General features: G+C 53.1%; 1 protein-coding gene across 1 annotated transcript in view; it reads left to right on the plus strand.

The window, feature by feature from the left end:
- The first annotated feature begins 2883 nt into the window (after window positions 1-2883).
- The window catches only part of BSPRY (B-box and SPRY domain containing), a 34226-nt gene continuing 25464 nt past the window's right edge, over window positions 2884-11645 (plus strand). The window contains exon 1 of the mRNA XM_065572153.1: window positions 2884-2902. The gene's annotated coding sequence lies outside the window, so the exon portion shown is untranslated. The remainder of the gene's footprint in view (window positions 2903-11645) is intronic.

Raw genomic sequence — 11645 nt, forward strand, 5'->3', positions numbered from 1 at the left:
GACTGGCCCATGTGACTCCAGACTCCATTTTGCTGTAATTTTCCACAGTAAGAACAAAGAGGTGATCTTACACCTGGAAAAGACTATATAAGGCTGATGCCAGATCTCCATCTTGTCTTCAATCCTGCTTCTTACCTCTGGAGGGACTTTGCTACAAACTGAAGCTCTGAACAAAGGACTGAATGACCCATCCCAGCTGGGGATGTATTCCAGAGACTTGATTTGAACCTGCAGTTTATTCCATCGCTGCTGCAAGCCTGAACCAAGAACTTTGCCATTACTGTATGTAATTGATTCCATTTAACCAATTCTAACTCTCATCTCTATCTTTTTCCTTTTATGAATAAACCTTTAGATTTTAGATTCTAAAGGATTGGCAGTAGCGTGATTTGTGGGTAAGGTCTGACTTGTACATTGACCTGGGTCTGGGGCTTGGTCCTTTGGGATCAGGAGAACCTTTTTCTTTTACTGGGGTATTGGTTTTTATAACCATTTGTCCCCATAACGTGTGGCACTGGTGGTAATACTGGGAAACTGGAGTGTCTAAGGAGGTTGCTTGTGAGACTTGCGGTTAGCCAGTGGGGTGAGACCGAAGTCTTAGTCTGGCTGGTTTGGTTTGCCTTAGAGGTGGAAAAACCCCAGCCTTGGGCTGTAACTGCCCTATTTGAGCAATTTGTCCTGAGTTGGCACTCTCAGTTGGGTTCCGCCAGAACCGCATTGTCACAGAGACCCAGGTTCAAATCAGGCAGAGCAGGGATTGAAAGGGTCTCCCCCGGCCTCGCCATGAGGAAGGGCTGCCTTGGCTGAGGCACCTGGCTCCAGGAGAGGCTGGGACTCCCACCTGGATAGTCCCTTGGGGAGGTGGGGTTAGGCCACACCCCTTTCCTCAGCATCGCCCACAGGCTATTTCAGATGACTTTCAGCTCAGCTTGCTGGTTTCTGAGAATCCCTTTCCGAGGCATCTCAGTCTAACTCTCCCCATGCGTTGTATGGGGGCCTGGGCACCACAGGGTGCCTAAAAGTTAAGCATTGCAATGTCCCTGGGTGATATCCTCAACTAGCAATTCGCCCTGCAACAGCTCCATCCTGCTTCCTGCTCCAGTCCATCCTGCCAGGGCTCAGTGGCACAAAGAGACTCTCTCATCTCTTCCTACACAGTAACTCTACCTTCAATCTCCCAGGAGGGATTTTCCATCTAGGTCAATTTCTCTTCCTTCGAGCTAACGGTATCTGCCAAGGTCTCCATCTGCGGAACTAAGCTTCTTGACTTTGAGTGAATGGAGGCTCTTGGACCAAACTCTGCTCTCAGTTAAACCAGTTAAATCCAGAGAAGATCCACTGAAGTCAAGGGAGTTACTCCAGATTTGCACCAGCATCAAATAGCAGAATGAGGCCCTCTTCTGTATTCAACATGCCTGTGGGATACAAATCACTTTCATATCAAGGTTTGTTGCTCTCCCTGAAGATCTCTGCGGCAGTGGGTGCCTGAGCAGAGCCAGCATCTTCCCCTAGTGATCACGGCTTTCAAAACTCCCCAGAAATTCCAGGATCATTTTTTAAATGAGGGGAGGAGTGGGGTTCAGGCAGGATCGTCACTGAAACGGGCTTATGGGTATCACTCAGTGCTGATCAGTGAGAGGTTTTCTGGCACTCAGGACTGCCCAGACCAGGGCAAAGCAAAGATGGGATATACAAGTAAATCAGCCATCTAGTTACAGACACGCTGGAGTGTAGGGATAGGATACAGAAGGACCTAGACAAATTAGAGGATTGGGCCAAAAGAAACCAGCTTTCCATGCAAATGTGCCTTTTATCTGCTCGCCCCCCTACCCACAGACTCACCTTCACACCCACACACATGGGGCCTGACTTGCCATTGCCCTGCGCCTTGTGCACTTATTCACAGCAGTGCAATGTGCTTTCAAACACACCCAGCTCCTCCCAACACACAGGCAAATGCCAGTCTGCTGTGTCTCCCTCTCACCCCCCATTCACCAGCACGTTTATGGGAGGGGGGAGCTCTCAGAGACAGGCCAGAGGAGAGGGGAAGCTGCTCCGAGACCCCTGTCCTGGGGGAGTGCCTGTGCCCAGGGATTGTTTCTGGCAAAGGGTGTGTGTAAAGATTCAAGGAGGGGGATCTCTTTGAAATTCAGAGATAGCTGCCAGTGAAGCTGCAGAAGCCAGGAAGAGAGTGTGTGTGCACACATGTGCACACCCACAGGGCATGGGATGTGTGAGTGCAGGGCATTATGCTTGTGTTAATGTGTGTGTGCGTGCTAGACAGACATCTTCAAGTCACCAGGGTCTGATGAAATACATCCTAGAATACTCAAGGAGCTGACTGAGGAGATATCTGAGCCATTAGCGATTATCTTTGAAAAGTCATGGAAGACGGGAGAGATTCCAGAAGACTGGAAGAGGGCAAATCTAATGCCCATCTCTAAAAAGGGAAGTAAGGACAACCCGGGGAATTACAGACCAGTAAGCTTAACTTCTGTACCCGGAAAGATAATGAAGCAAATCATTAAGCAATCCATTTGCAAACACCTAGAAGAAAATAAGGTGATAAATGTCAGCCAGCATGGATTTGTCACGAACAAATCATGTCTGTCATAACTATAAAGGGAAGGGTAACAACCCTCCTGTGTACAATACTATAAAATCTCTCCTGGCCAGAGGCACCAAAATCCTTTTACCTGTAAAGGGTTAAGAAGCTCAGGTAACCTGGCTGACACCTGACCCAAAGGACCAATAAGGGGACAAGATACTTTCAAATCTGCGGGGGAGGGGGGGTTGTTTGTGCTCTTTCTTTTGGTGGTGTTCGCTCTTGGGACTAAGAGGGACCGGACATCAATCCATGCTCTCCAAATCGTTCTGAACAAGTCTCTCATATTTCAAACTTGTAAGTAACAGCCAGGCAAGGCATGTTAGTTTATCTTTGTTTTCTCAACTTGTGAATGTTCCCTTTGCTAGAGGGAGGTTTATCCCTGTTTTGTTGTAACTTTGAAACTAAGGCTAGGGGGGTTCCTCTGGGCTCTTTGAAGCTGATTACCATGTAAAGTTATTTTCCATCCTGATTTTACAGAGATGATTTTTACCTTTTCTTTTTAATACAATCCTTTTTTTAAGAACCTGACTGATTTTTCCATTGTCCAAAGACCCAGGGGTTTGGGTCTTTGATCACTTTGTAACCAGTTGGTTAGGATATTATTCTCAAGCCTCCCCAGGAAAGGGGGTGTAGGGGCTTGGGAGGATATTTTGGGGGAAGAGGAACTCCAAGTGGCCCTTTTCCTGTTTCTTGTTAAATCACTTGGTGGTGGCAGCGTACCAGGTTTTAACCTAAGCTGATAGAAATAAGCTTAGGGGGCTTTCATGCGGCTCCCCACATCTGTATCCTAGAGTTCAGAGTGGGGAAGGAACCCTGACAATGTCAAACCGACCTGATAGCTTTCTTTGACAGGGTAACAAGCCTTGTGGATAGGGGGGGAAGCGGTAGATGTGGTATATCTTGACTTTAGTAAAGCTTTTGACACGGTCTCGCATGACCTTCTCATAAACAAACTAGGGAAATGCAACCTAGATGGAGCTACTATAAGGTGGATGCATAAATGGTTGGAAAATCGTTCCCAGGGAGTAGTTATCAGTGGTTCACAGTCATACTGCAAGGGCACAATGAGTGGGGTCCCTCAGGGATCAGTTCTGTTCAGTATCTTCATCAATGATTTAGATAATGGCATAGAGAGTACACTTATAAAGTTTGCAGACGATACCAAGCTGGGGGGGCGGGGGGGTTGCAAGTACTTTGGAGGCTAGGATAAAAATTCAAAATGATCTGAACAAACTGGAGAAATGGACTGAAGTAAATAGTATGAAATTCAATAAGGACAAATACAAAGGACTCCACTTAGGAAGGAACAATCAGTTGCACACATACAAAATGGGAAATGACTGCCTAGGAAGGAGTACTGCAGAAAGGGATCTGGTGTCATAGTGTATCACAAGCTAAATATGAGTCAACAGTGTAACGCTGTTGCAAAAAAAGCAAACATCATTCTGGGATGTATTAGCAGGAGTGTTGTAAGCAAGACACGAGAAGTAATTCTTCCGCTCTATTCTGCACTGATTAGGCCTCAACTGGAGTATTGTGCCCCGTTCTGGGCACCACATTTCAGGAAAGATGTGGACAAATTAGAGAAAGTCCAGAGAAGAGCAACAAAAATGATTAAAGGTCTAGAAAACATGAGCTATGAGGGAAGATTGAAAAAACTGGGTTTGTTTAGTCTGGAGAAGAGAAGACCGAGTGGGGACATAACAGTTTTCAAGTACATAAAAGGTTGTTACAAGGAGGAGGGAGAAAATAGTTCTCCTTAACCTCTGAGGATAGGCCAAGAAGCAATGGGCTTAAATTGCAGCAAGGGCGGTTTAGGTTGGACATATTAGGAAAACCACTCTGACAGTTAGGAAGTTTAAGCACTGGAATAAATTGCCTAGGGAGGTTGTGGAATCTCCATCATTGGGGATTTTTAAGAGCAGGTTGGACAAACACCTGTCAGGGATGGTCTAAATAATAGTCCTGCCTTGAGTGCAGGGGACTGGACTAGATCTCTCCAGGTCCCTTCCAGTTCTACGATGCTATGTGCATGGCGGTGTGTGTGCAGGGCGGTGAGGGCGTGTGCAGCAGTCGGTGCATGTGTTAGCATGTGCAGGACCGTGTAGGTGTGTGCAGGAGTTAGTGTGCGCAAAGTGCACAGGACTGTGTGTGTGTTTGCATGTGCAGGATGGTGTATGTGCACATGTACAGCAGTGTCTGTATGCGTGTATGTGCGCAGGGCACTCTGTTGTGTGTCTGTGCACGTGTGCAGCAGTCAGTGTGTCTGTGCACGTGCAAGCGCAGGGGCTGTGTATCTGCAGGGCTCTGTGTGCCGCAGTTGGGGTGTGTGCGTGCGCATCTGCGTGCAGAGCTCTGGTGTGTGTGTGCGCAGCAGTCAGGGTGTATGTGCAGGGCTGTGTGTGTGTAGAGGTCTATCTGTGTGCAGCAGTCTGTGCGTGTGTGCAGGGCTGTGTGTGTGCAGCAGTTGGGGGGACGCATGCACAGGGCACTCTGTCTCTGTGTGCGCGCACATGTACAGCAGTCTGTCTCTGTGTGTGTGCTCAGCAGTCGTGTTTCTGGGCCTATGTGCATGGCTCTGTGTGTGTGTGTACGGCTCCGTGTGTGTGCAGCAGTCGATGTCTCTATGCCTGGGTGCAGGGCTGTGTGTGTACAGCGGTCAGTGTGTGTGCCTGCAACAGTCAGCGTCTCTCTGTGTGTGTGTCTATGTATGCAGGACTGTGTGTGTGCAGGGCACTGTGTTTGCAGCAGTCAGGGCATTTGTCTGTGCAAGACTGAGTGTGTGTGCACATGTGCGGCACTCGGTGTGTGTGTGCAGGGCTCAGTATGTGCAGCAGTCAGTGTGTGCATGTGCAGGTCTGTGAGTGTGCAGCAGTTGGTGTGTGTGTATGTGTATGTGTGTGTAGTGCTCTATATGTGCAGCAGGGCTGTGTGTGAGAGAGAGAGAGCGAGCAGGGCTGTGTGTGTGTGTGTGTGTGTGTGTGTGTGAGAGAGAGAGAGAGCATGCGAACGAGCAGGGGTGTGTGTGTATATGAGAGAGCGAGCAGGGGTGTGTGTGTGAGAGCGAGAGAGAGCACGCGAGCGAACAGGGCTGTGTGTGTGTGTGTGTATGAGAGAGAGCGCGAGTAAGCAGGGCTGTGTGTGTGTGTATGAGAGAGAGAGAAGCTGTCGGTGCCTCTGTGTGTGAGAGAGAGCAGGGCTGTGTGTGTGTGTGTGAGCGAGAAAGAGCGAGCGAGCAGGACTGTGTGTGTGTGTGAGAGAGAGAGAGAGAATGAGCAGGGCTGTGTGTGAGTGTGTGTGTGTGTGAGAGAGAGAAGCTGTCGGTGCCTGTGTGTGACAGAGCGCGAGCAGGGCTGTGTGTGTGTGTGTGTGTGTGTGTGTGTGTGAGTGAGAGAGAGAGAGAGAGAGAGAGAAAGAGAGAGCGAGCAGGGCTGTGTGTGTGTGTGTGTGAGTGTGTGTGTGTGTGAGAGAGAGAGAAAGAGCGAGCGAGCAGGACTGTGTGTGTGTGTGAGAGAGAGAGAGAGAATGAGCAGGGCTGTGTGTGAGTGTGTGTGTGTGTGAGAGAGAGAAGCTGTCGGTGCCTGTGTGTGACAGAGCGCGAGCAGGGCTGTGTGTGTGTGTGTGTGTGTGTGTGAGTGAGAGAGAGAGAGAGAGAGAGAGAGAGAAAGAGAGAGCGAGCAGGGCTGTGTGTGTGTGTGTGTGTGTGTGAGAGAGAGAGAGAGAGAGAAAGAGAGAGCGAGCAGGGCTGTGTGTGTGTGTGTGTGAGAGAGCGCGAGCAGGGCTGTGTGTGTGTGTGTGTGTGTGTGTGACAGAGCGCGAGCAGGGCTGTGTGTGTGTGTGTGTGTGTGTGTGTGTGTGTGTGTGTGTGTGACAGAGCGCGAGCAGGGCTGTGTGTGTGTGTGTGTGTGTGTGTGACAGAGCGCGAGCAGGGCTGTGTGTGTGTGTGTGTGTGTGTGTGACAGAGCGCGAGCAGGGCTGTGTGTGTGTGTGTGTGTGTGTGTGTGTGACAGAGCGCGAGCAGGGCTGTGTGTGTGTGTGTGTGTGTGTGTGACAGAGCGCGAGCAGGGCTGTGTGTGTGTGTGTGTGTGTGTGTGTGTGACAGAGCGCGAGCAGGGCTGTGTGTGTGTGTGTGTGTGACAGAGCGCGAGCAGGGCTGTGTGTGTGTGTGTGTGTGTGTGTGACAGAGCGCGAGCAGGGCTGTGTGTGTGTGTGTGTGTGTGACAGAGCGCGAGCAGGGCTGTGTGTGTGTGTGTGTGTGTGTGTGTGTGTGTGTGACAGAGCGCGAGCAGGGCTGTGTGTGTGTGTGTGTGTGTGTGTGTGTGTGTGACAGAGCCCGAGCAGGGGTGTGTGTGTGTGTGTGTGTGTGTGTGTGTGTGACAGAGCGCGAGCAGGGCTGTGTGTGTGTGTGTGTGTGTGTGACAGAGCGCGAGCAGGGCTGTGTGTGTGTGTGTGTGTGTGTGTGTGACAGAGCGCGAGCAGGGCTGTGTGTGTGTGTGTGTGTGTGTGACAGAGCGCGAGCAGGGCTGTGTGTGTGTGTGTGTGTGTGTGACAGAGCGCGAGCAGGGCTGTGTGTGTGTGTGACAGAGCGCGAGCAGGGCTGTGTGTGTGTGTGTGACAGAGCGCGAGCAGGGCTGTGTGTGTGTGTGTGTGTGTGTGTGTGAGTGAGAGAGAGAGAGAGAGAGAGAGAGAGAGAGAAAGAGAGAGCGAGCAGGGCTGTGTGTGTGTGTGTGTGTGTGTGAGAGAGAGAGAAAGAGAGAGCGAGCAGGGCTGTGTGTGTGTGTGTGTGTGTGTGTGTGTGAGAGAGCGCGAGCAGGGCTGTGTGTGTGTGTGTGAGCGAGAAAGAGCGAGCGAGCAGGACTGTGTGTGTGTGTGAGAGAGAGAGAGAGAATGAGCAGGGCTGTGTGTGAGTGTGTGTGTGTGTGAGAGAGAGAAGCTGTCGGTGCCTGTGTGTGACAGAGCGCGAGCAGGGCTCTGTGTGTGTGTGTGTGTGTGTGTGTGTGAGTGAGAGAGAGAGAGAGAGAGAGAGAAAGAGAGAGCGAGCAGGGCTGTGTGTGTGTGTGTGTGAGTGTGTGTGTGTGTGAGAGAGAGAGAAAGAGCGAGCGAGCAGGACTGTGTGTGTGTGTGAGAGAGAGAGAGAGAATGAGCAGGGCTGTGTGTGAGTGTGTGTGTGTGTGAGAGAGAGAAGCTGTCGGTGCCTGTGTGTGACAGAGCGCGAGCAGGGCTGTGTGTGTGTGTGTGTGTGTGTGTGTGAGTGAGAGAGAGAGAGAGAGAGAGAGAGAGAGAGAGAAAGAGAGAGCGAGCAGGGCTGTGTGTGTGTGTGTGTGTGTGTGTGTGAGAGAGAGAGAAAGAGAGAGCGAGCAGGGCTGTGTGTGTGTGTGTGTGAGAGAGCGCGAGCAGGGCTGTGTGTGTGTGTGTGTGTGTGTGTGACAGAGCGCGAGCAGGGCTGTGTGTGTGTGTGTGTGTGTGTGTGTGTGTGTGTGTGTGTGTGACAGAGCGCGAGCAGGGCTGTGTGTGTGTGTGTGTGTGTGACAGAGCGCGAGCAGGGCTGTGTGTGTGTGTGTGTGTGTGACAGAGCGCGAGCAGGGCTGTGTGTGTGTGTGTGTGTGTGTGTGTGTGTGTGTGTGACAGAGCGCGAGCAGGGCTGTGTGTGTGTGTGTGTGTGTGTGTGTGTGACAGAGCGCGAGCAGGGCTGTGTGTGTGTGTGTGTGTGACAGAGCGCGAGCAGGGCTGTGTGTGTGTGTGTGTGTGTGTGTGACAGAGCGCGAGCAGGGCTGTGTGTGTGTGTGTGTGTGTGACAGAGCGCGAGCAGGGCTGTGTGTGTGTGTGTGTGTGTGTGTGTGACAGAGCGCGAGCAGGGCTGTGTGTGTGTGTGTGTGTGTGTGTGTGTGTGTGTGTGACAGAGCCCGAGCAGGGCTGTGTGTGTGTGTGTGTGTGTGTGTGTGTGACAGAGCGCGAGCAGGGCTGTGTGTGTGTGTGTGTGTGTGTGTGTGACAGAGCGCGAGCAGGGCTGTGTGTGTGTGTGTGTGTGTGTGTGTGACAGAGCGCGAGCAGGGCTGTGTGTGTGTGTGTGTGTGTGTGACAGAGCGCGAGCAGGGCTGTGTGTGTGTGTGTGTGTGTGACAGAGCGCGAGCAGGGCTGTGTGTGTGTGTGACAGAGCGCGAGCAGGGCTGTGTGTGTGTGTGTGACAGAGCGCGAGCAGGGCTGTGTGTGTGTGTGTGTGTGTGTGTGTGAGTGAGAGAGAGAGAGAGAGAGAGAGAGAGAAAGAGAGAGCGAGCAGGGCTGTGTGTGTGTGTGTGTGTGTGTGAGAGAGAGAGAAAGAGAGAGCGAGCAGGGCTGTGTGTGTGTGTGTGTGTGTGTGTGTGAGAGAGCGCGAGCAGGGCTGTGTGTGTGTGTGTGTGTGTGTGTGACAGAGCGCGAGCAGGGCTGTGTGTGTGTGTGTGTGTGTGTGTGTGTGTGTGACAGAGCGCGAGCAGGGCTGTGTGTGTGTGTGTGTGTGTGTGTGTGTGACAGAGCGCGAGCAGGGCTGTGTGTGTGTGTGTGTGTGTGACAGAGCGCGAGCAGGGCTGTGTGTGTGTGTGTGACAGAGCGCGAGCAGGGCTGTGTGTGTGTGTGTGTGTGTGTGACAGAGCGCGAGCAGGGCTGTGTGTGTGTGTGTGTGTGTGTGACAGAGCGCGAGCAGGGCTGTGTGTGTGTGTGTGTGTGACAGAGCGCGAGCAGGGCTGTGTGTGTGTGTGTGTGTGTGTGACAGAGCGCGAGCAGGGCTGTGTGTGTGTGTGTGTGTGTGTGTGTGACAGAGCGCGAGCAGGGCTGTGTGTGTGTGTGTGTGTGTGTGTGACAGAGCGCGAGCAGGGCTGTGTGTGTGTGTGTGTGTGTTTGTGTGTGTGACAGAGCGCGAGCAGGGCTGTGTGTGTGTGTGTGTGTGTGTGTGTGTGACAGAGCGCGAGCAGGGCTGTGTGTGTGTGTGTGTGTGTGTGTGTGTGTGTGACAGAGCGCGAGCAGGGCTGTGTGTGTGTGTGTGTGTGACAGAGCGCGAGCAGGGCTGTGTGTGTGTGTGTGTGTGTGTGACAGAGCGCGAGCAGGGCTGTGTGTGTGTGTGACAGAGCGCGAGCAGGGCTGTGTGTGTGTGTGTGACAGAGCGCGAGCAGGGCTGTGTGTGTGTGTGTGTGACAGAGCGCGAGCAGGGCTGTGTGTGTGTGTGTGACAGAGCGCGAGCAGGGCTGTGTGTGTGTGTGTGTGTGTGTGTGACAGAGCGCGAGCAGGGCTGTGTGTGTGTGTGTGTGTGTGTGTGACAGAGCGCGAGCAGGGCTGTGTGTGTGTGTGTGTGACAGAGCGCGAGCAGGGCTGTGTGTGTGTGTGTGTGTGTGTGTGTGTGTGACAGAGCGCGAGCAGGGCTGTGTGTGTGTGTGTGTGTGTGTGACAGAGCGCGAGCAGGGCTGTGTGTGTGTGTGTGTGTGTGTGTGTGTGACAGAGCGCGAGCAGGGCTGTGTGTGTGTGTGTGTGTGTGTGTGTGTGTGTGTGTGTGTGTGTGTGACAGAGCGCGAGCAGGGCTGTGTGTGTGTGTGTGTGTGTGACAGAGCGCGAGCAGGGCTGTGTGTGTGTGTGTGTGTGTGTGTGTGACAGAGCGCGAGCAGGGCTGTGTGTGTGTGTGTGTGTGTGACAGAGCGCGAGCAGGGCTGTGTGTGTGTGTGTGACAGAGCGCGAGCAGGGCTGTGTGTGTGTGTGTGTGTGTGACAGAGCGCGAGCAGGGCTGTGTGTGTGTGTGTGTGTGTGTGTGACAGAGCGCGAGCAGGGCTGTGTGTGTGTGTGTGTGTGTGTGTGTGTGACAGAGCGCGAGCAGGGCTGTGTGTGTGTGTGTGTGTGTGTGTGTGTGTGTGTGTGACAGAGCGCGAGCAGGGCTGTGTGTGTGTGTGTGTGTGTGTGTGTGTGTGACAGAGCGCGAGCAGGGCTGTGTGTGTGTGTGTGTGTGTGTGTGACAGAGCGCGAGCAGGGCTGTGTGTGTGTGTGTGTGTGTGTGTGTGACAGAGCACGAGCAGGGCTGTGTGTGTGTGTGTGTGTGTGTGTGTGACAGAGCGCGAGCAGGGCTGTGTGTGTGTGTGTGTGTGTGTGACAGAGCGCGAGCAGGGCTGTGTGTGTGTGTGTGTGTGTGACAGAGCGCGAGCAGGGCTGTGTGTGTGTGTGACAGAGCGCGAGCAGGGCTGTGTGTGTGTGTGTGACAGAGCGCGAGCAGGGCTGTGTGTGTGTGTGTGTGTGTGTGTGTGAGTGAGAGAGAGAGAGAGAGAGAGAGAGAGAGAAAGAGAGAGCGAGCAGGGCTGTGTGTGTGTGTGTGTGTGAGAGAGAGAGAAAGAGAGAGCGAGCAGGGCTGTGTGTGTGTGTGTGTGTGTGTGTGTGAGAGAGCGCGAGCAGGGCTGTGTGTGTGTGTGTGTGTGTGTGTGACAGAGCGCGAGCAGGGCTGTGTGTGTGTGTGTGTGTGTGTGTGTGTGTGACAGAGCGCGAGCAGGGCTGTGTGTGTGTGTGTGTGTGTGTGTGACAGAGCGCGAGCAGGGCTGTGTGTGTGTGTGTGTGTGTGTGTGACAGAGCGCGAGCAGGGCTGTGTGTGTGTGTGTGTGTGTGACAGAGCGCGAGCAGGGCTGTGTGTGTGTGTGTGACAGAGCGCGAGCAGGGCTGTGTGTGTGTGTGTGTGTGTGTGACAGAGCGCGAGCAGGGCTGTGTGTGTGTGTGTGTGTGTGTGACAGAGCGCGAGCAGGGCTGTGTGTGTGTGTGTGTGTGACAGAGCGCGAGCAGGGCTGTGTGTGTGTGTGTGTGTGTGTGACAGAGCGCGAGCAGGGCTGTGTGTGTGTGTGTGTGTGTGTGTGTGACAGAGCGCGAGCAGGGCTGTGTGTGTGTGTGTGTGTGTGTGTGACAGAGCGCGAGCAGGGGTGTGTGTGTGTGTGTGTGTGTTTGTGTGTGTGACAGAGCGCGAGCAGGGCTGTGTGTGTGTGTGTGTGTGTGTGTGTGTGACAGAGCGCGAGCAGGGCTGTGTGTGTGTGTGTGTGTGTGT

Source organism: Chrysemys picta, chromosome 18 (assembly GCF_011386835.1).
Source record: "Chrysemys picta bellii isolate R12L10 chromosome 18, ASM1138683v2, whole genome shotgun sequence".
In the NCBI taxonomy this organism is placed as follows: domain Eukaryota; kingdom Metazoa; phylum Chordata; order Testudines; family Emydidae; genus Chrysemys; species Chrysemys picta.